The 6823-nt window shown below is 42.6% G+C and overlaps 1 pseudogene; it reads right to left on the reverse strand.

Annotated features, from left to right (window-relative positions):
• Nucleotides 1-5162: 5162 nt before the first annotated feature.
• Nucleotides 5163-5280, reverse strand: LOC124554029 (annotated as a pseudogene).
• Nucleotides 5281-6823: the final 1543 nt, after the last annotated feature.

Consider the following 6823-nt stretch of genomic DNA (forward strand, 5'->3'; position numbering starts at 1 on the left):
TGGGGGAGAGAAGAATAAAACCAAGATAAATGCGTATTATAATTCCACTACATCTACATCTACATGACTGCTCTGCAATTCACATTTAAGTGCTTGGCAGAGGGTTCATCGAACCACAATCATACTATCACTCTACCATTCCACTCCCGAACAGGGCGCGGGAAAAACGAACACCTAAACCTTTCTGTTCGAGCTCTGATTTCTCTTATTTTATTTTGATGATCATTCCTACCTATGTAGGTTGGGCTCAACAAAACATTTTGTATTCGGATGAGAAAGTTGGTGACTGAAATTTCGTAAATAGATCTCGCCGCTACGAAAAACGTCTTTGCTTTAATGACTTCCATCCCAACTCGCGTATCACATCTGCCACACTCTCTCCCCTATTACGTGATAATACAAAACGAGCTGCCCTTTTTTGCACCCTTTCGATGTCCTCCGTCAATCCCACCTGGTAAGGATCCCACACCGGGCAGCAATATTCTAACAGAGGACGAACGAGTGTAGTGTAAGCTGTCTCTTTAGTGGACTTGTTGCATCTTCTAAGTGTCCTGCCAATGAAACGCAACCTTTGGCTCGCCTTCCCCACAATATTACCTATGTGGTCTTTCCAACTGAAGTTGTTCGTAATTTTAACACCCAGATACTTAGTTGAATTGACAGCTTGAGAATTGTACTATTTATCGAGTAATCGAATTCCAACGGATTTCTTTTGGAACTCATGTGGATCACCTCACACTTTTCGTTATTTAGCGTCAACTGCCACCTGCCACACCATACAACAATCTTTTCTAATTCGCTTTGCAACTGATACTGGTCTTCGGATGACCTTACTAGACGGTAAATTACAGCATCATATGCGAACAACCTAAGAGAACTGCTCAGATTGTCATCCAGGTCATTTATATAGATCAGGAACAGCAGAGGTCCCAGGACGCTTCCCCGGGGAACACCTAATATCACTTCGGTTTTACTCGATGATTTGCTGTCTATTACTACGAACTGCGACTTTCCTGACAGGAAATCACGAATCCAGTCGCACAACTGAGACGATACCCCATAGGCCCGCAGCTTGATTAGAAGTCGCTTGTGAGGAACGGTGTCAAAAGCTTTCCGGAAATCCAGAAATACGCAGTCAACCTGAGATCCCCTGTCGATAGCGGCCATTACTTCGTGCGAATAAAGAGCTGCGTTGCACAAGAACGACGTTTTCTGAAACCATGCTGATTACGTATCAATAGATCTTCTCTTCGAGGTGATTCATAATGTTTGAATACAGTATATGCTCCAAAACCATACTGCAAACCGAAGTCATTGATATAGGTCTGTAGTTCGATGGATTACTCCTACTACCCTTCTTAAACACTGGTGCGACCTGCTCAATTTTCCAATCTGTAGGTACAGATCTATCGGTGAGCGAGCGGTTGTATATGATTGCTAAGCAGGGAGCTATTGTATCAGCGTAATCTGAAAGGAACCTAATCGATATACAATCTGGACCTGAAGACTTGCCCGTATCAAGCGATTTGAGTTGCTTCGCAATCCCTAAGGTATCTACTTCTAAGAAACTCATGCTAGCAGCTGTTCGTGGAATTGATTCCATTGATCAAATGGCGTATATGTACACCTGCAAGAGGGGAACAAAGACATGGCCTCTATCTGCATTTTAGTCTCTCATCGACATTTGTGCTATCAATGCAACCACCATATTCATCCAGCAACATCAAAGATGAAATGAAATGAAACACAACAAACGGAAACTTTGTCTTCTGCAAGCTGGGATGGAACTAGTGAAATTGCAGGTAGAAGAAAGAAGTGTCAATGCAAGAAGGTTATCTAACCAAATTGTTCAATCATTGGAGACTATTCTACAAAAGAAAATCAAAGAAGTGTCAACAGAAGCACGTCAGCCTCCTGCAGGGAAAGGTCGGTGCCATATTTGTGTAAGAGAAACTAAAACAAAGTAACAGAAGTACAACAATCTAAGTAAACCAAAACAGTATTGTGGACAGTGTCATAAACATGTGTGTAACACACATTCAGGAAAAATTGTGAAGTGTGTCTCTTGCCTTGAAGTTGAGGACTCAGAGTAGTCTATTGTATATGAACACATCTGTATTTTGTATTGTAATATGTCAATTTTTTATTCACTCATTCCAATACTTATAACAATTAACAACATTTATAAACCGATGCCTTAGTTAAAATACATAAACCATTTTGAAAGTTGTAATTTTTCGTCAGTAAACTTACTTAATACCTGTGGGCTCGCCGAACCCCCCCCCCCCCCCCCCCCTTAGGCATCCAAGTTAGCTGTTTAATCGGAGTGCTTCGTTGTTGGTCGTCCACTCTTCTATTTCTTATTGCCTCTCGTACATATTGTTTATTATCTGTCTCTCCATATAGCTTAACCCCATTTTTCTAAGAATTTAATACCTCTTGCACCATTTTACATTGTCGAACGCTTTTTTTCAGATCGACAAATCCTATGAACTTGTCTTGATTTTTCGTTAGTCTTCCTTCTATTATCAACCACAACGTCAGAAATTGCCTCTCTGGTACCTTTACCTTTCCTAAAGCCAACTGATCGCCATCCCGGACATCCTCAATTTTGTTTTCCATTCCTCTGTATGTTCAAAATAGTTAAGGCTTTCGTGGCTACTTGTTGACAAACTGCCTATTGGCTTCTGTCTCGGGTTCTTCGGCCGACGTTCATCGAATGATTTTACTGATATTTCGCCAGCACGAGTGGCTGGCATTGTCAAAGGTTCACCACCGGCAGTGGAGGGTGAAGCTTTGACAATGCCAGCCACTCGTGCTGGCGAAACGTCAGTAAAATCATTAGATGAACGTCGGCCGAAGAAGCCGAGACAGAAGCCAATACGCAGTTTGTCCTCTGTATATTATTATTGTCAGCAACTTGGACGCATGAGCTGTTACGCTGATAGTTCAATAGTTCCCGCACTTGGCACCTCTTACAGTCTTCGGAATCGTGTGGATGATATTTTTCCGAAAGTCAGATGGTACGTCGCCAGACTCACACATTCTCCATACCAATTTGAATAGTCGTTTTCTGCTACTTCCCTCAATGATTTTAGAAATTATGATGGATTGTTATCAATCCCTTCTGCCTTATTTGACCTTAAGCCCTCAAAAGTCCTTTTAAATTCAGATTCTATTACTGCATCACCTATCTCTTCTAAATCGACTCCTGTTTCTTCTTCTATCCATTAGACAAGTATTCCTCCTCAAAGAGGCTTTCAGTGTACTCTTTCCATCTATCCGCTCTCTCCTCTGCGTTTAACAGTGGAATTCCTGTTGTACTCTTAATGTTAGCACCATTGCTTTTAATGTCGGCGGAGGTGGTTTCACTTTCTTGTATGCTGAGTCAGTCATTCCGACAATAATTTCTTTTTCAATTTCTTCACGTATTACATACAGCCACCTCGGCTTCCCTACACTTTCTATTTATTACATTCCTCAGCGAGATATATTTCTGTATTCCTGAATATCCCTGAACATTTTTCTACTTCCTTCTTTCATCCCAAACTGAAATATTTCTTCATTACCCACGGTTTCTTCGCAGTTACGTTCTTTATACCTATGTTTTTCTATCCATCTTCTGTGATTGCCCTTTTTATATGTCCATTCTTCTTTAACTGTACTGCCTATTGAGCTGTTCCTTACTGTTGTGTCTACAGCCTTAGAGAACTTCAAGCGCATCTCGTCATCCCTTAGAACTTCTGTATCCCACTTCTTTGCGTATTGATTCTTAGTGAGTAATCTCTTCAACTTCAGCCTACTCTTCATCAGTACTACATTGCGGTCTGAATCTATATCTGCTCCTGGGCACGCCTTACAATCCAAAATCTGATTTCGGAATCTCTGTCCAACCATGATGTAATTAACTGAAATCTTCCCGTATCGCCCGGTCTTTTCCAAGTATACCCCCTCGTCTTCTGATTCTTCGGCAGAGTATTCGATGTTACTAGCTGAAATTTATGACAGAACTCAATTTGTCTTTCTCCTCCCTCATTTCTTGTCCCAAGCCCATATTCTCCTGTAACCTTTCTTTCTACTTCTTCCCCTACAACTGCATTCCAGTCCCCCATGGCTATTAGATTTTCATTTCCTTTACGTACTGTAGTACTCTTTCAGTATCTTCATACATTTTCTCTATCTCTTCATCTGCAGCTTGCGACGTCTTCATGTATACCTGAACTATCGTTGTCGATGTTGCTTTGCTGTCAGTTCGGATAAGAACAACACTAACTCTGAACTGTTCACAGTGACACACTCTCTGCCCTTCCTTCCTATTCATAACGAATCCTACTCCCGTTGTACCATTTTCTCCTGCTGTTGGTATTACTCTATACTCAGCTGACCAGAAATCCTTGTCTTCTTCCGATTTTACTTAACGGACTCCTAATTTAGCAGCCCAAACTCTCGCCAGGTGCAGTGCCGTGGTTTCGCTGATACCTGACGTCTCACCAGCAACGTCCACCGCCATAAAGTCACAGTGGAGGCAGGGGTATCAGACATCCAGCAAGGGTTCAGTGATAGGTCCTATTCTCTTTTTATTGTATGTAAATGATGTGGTATGAGATTTGTGCTACTGCAAATACCAAATGTACGCTGATGACCTCCAGTTGTATATATGTGCAGAACCAATAAACCTGAAGACAGTCATCGAGATTCTCAATGCCGACCAGTGTGCATTATCAAAATGGGCGCAGCAATAGGGTGAAAGCTCAACCGATCAAAAACGCAAGCGGTGCTGATTGGTCATTCTAGGCTCATTATTCCGAAATATCAGGTATCCGTACCGTATGTAACCCCAAGTAGGATGAATATCAATTTCGCTCCTTCACGAACAGAGAGTCCGGGAGTAATAACAGATGAAAACCTAAATACGAGTGAGCACGTAACTGCAATGTGCAAGAAGGCATCAGCACCTTTCCGTGCCCTGCAAACTAAACTAAACTACGCCTGAACAAGCCATGAAGGCCGAACGATAGCGACCGGCCGCCGTGTTATCCTCAGCCCACAGGCTTTATTGGATGCGGATATGGAGGGGAATATGGTCAGCACACCTCTCTCCCGGCCGTATGTCAGTTTACGAGACCGTAGCCGCTATTTCTCAATCAAGTAGCTCCTCAGTTTGCCAACAGCGCTCGGCAGCCAGGATGGTCACCCATCCAAGTGCTAGCCCAGCCCGACAGCGCTTAAATTCGGTGATCTGACGGGAACCGATGTTACCACTGCGGCAAGGCCGTTAGTCTTCCGTGCCCTACAAAAATATAAAAACTCTTCTCTCTTGATATGAAGCAGAAACTTGTACAAACACTTGTACTTTCAGTTTTTGATTACAGTGATGTTATACTGCAAGACCTTTCTGAGGAAAGCTCACGGCACGGGAACTGGATATGAATTCCTGTGTTCATCATATTTGTGATGTTTGACTATTTGATCACATTTTACCATTATATGCAACGATAATGCGGCAACAAGAGCAGAGACGTCTTTACACCCTAACTGTATTATCAATGAAAACTGTCCCTCAAATCTATCCTCGATCTTAACGCTCTTCTATGAACAATATGGCTGAAACAGCCATTACTATCAGAGGAAAATCCCTTCTGTCCCGGTCTATCGTTCAGCCACTTTCTCGAAGTTTCTGAAAAGCAGGAACCAGACGCTGTAATAATGTCTCGCCTTGTATCAGAGAACTGAAAAACTTCGCGAGCTTTAGAAGCCAGTTAATGATACCTTTATTAAAGCAATAACAAGTATTACCATCTTCCCCGTATGCACTCATTGCGCTTCTTCATCCCTCTTTCCAACATAATGTTTCTCATTTCCCAGAATTCTTAGCCGATGCAGTCTCCTTAAATTTCCTTTTACCCAGAACTCGCTATATCAGAAGACATCTGTTGTGTACACTTATAAATTTTTCGTACTTCTGCTACTATCATTATTCTTATACTGCGAGAAATAGGTTTACGTTCATAGCCAGTAATATTTACTCACGCAGCCATCTCAGACACTCAAATCATTCACGCACTAACTGTCACATTAAAATAGTTATTTCTATGGTAACTACTATGTTAAAAGGGTACTGTATGTGTGAACCTCTGGTCCGATCTAAGAGAAGGTCTGATGGTCATAATCAGATGACGTTAAGTACATGAATAAATTGAAACGCTTTCTATTACGCCCATGTAAACGTAAACAATAAACGATTCGACGAATGAGACGAAACTAGGGAGTGAACTGCGTGACTTAACCGACCGACTGGGGTGGAGCACGGTGCCTCCAGCAGTTTTATGACCTTTACAGTGTGCCTCCACGCCTAAAATCGTAGTCCGCGTTGCCAGGCATACAGCACACCTTTTCTCACCTACCCCTACTGTGTCTTTAGGTTGGGGTTAGGACATTTTAAGCTCTACGGTTGTCCTCTCCACGTGGCACTAACATGAAGAGACAGAGTTCAACGTCTCTCTCCACGACGGCATCGTATAAGCACAAATTTTGAACACAAACGCGTTTTCGTAATAGCCATCTCCATTTTGGCAGGTTTAATTGAAGAGATAAATGGTAATCACGTAATAGTTCTGACACCATTGTCTGATATTCCTATCTTTCTACAATAACAAGCCCCTCGGCCACACGTTCGTGAGGATATTTGGCTCCTTGCGGTAGCGCCACCTGCAAGCGGTTACTGTGGAGAGTGCTGGGAGCAGCCGTTTCTTGTGAGCCTAGACCAGGCAGACGTCAAAGTACCTGTAAACATCCCGCTGCGATCAGCTGACGGAGGAACGGG

Source organism: Schistocerca americana, chromosome 1 (assembly GCF_021461395.2).
Source record: "Schistocerca americana isolate TAMUIC-IGC-003095 chromosome 1, iqSchAmer2.1, whole genome shotgun sequence".
NCBI lineage: Eukaryota > Metazoa > Arthropoda > Insecta > Orthoptera > Acrididae > Schistocerca > Schistocerca americana.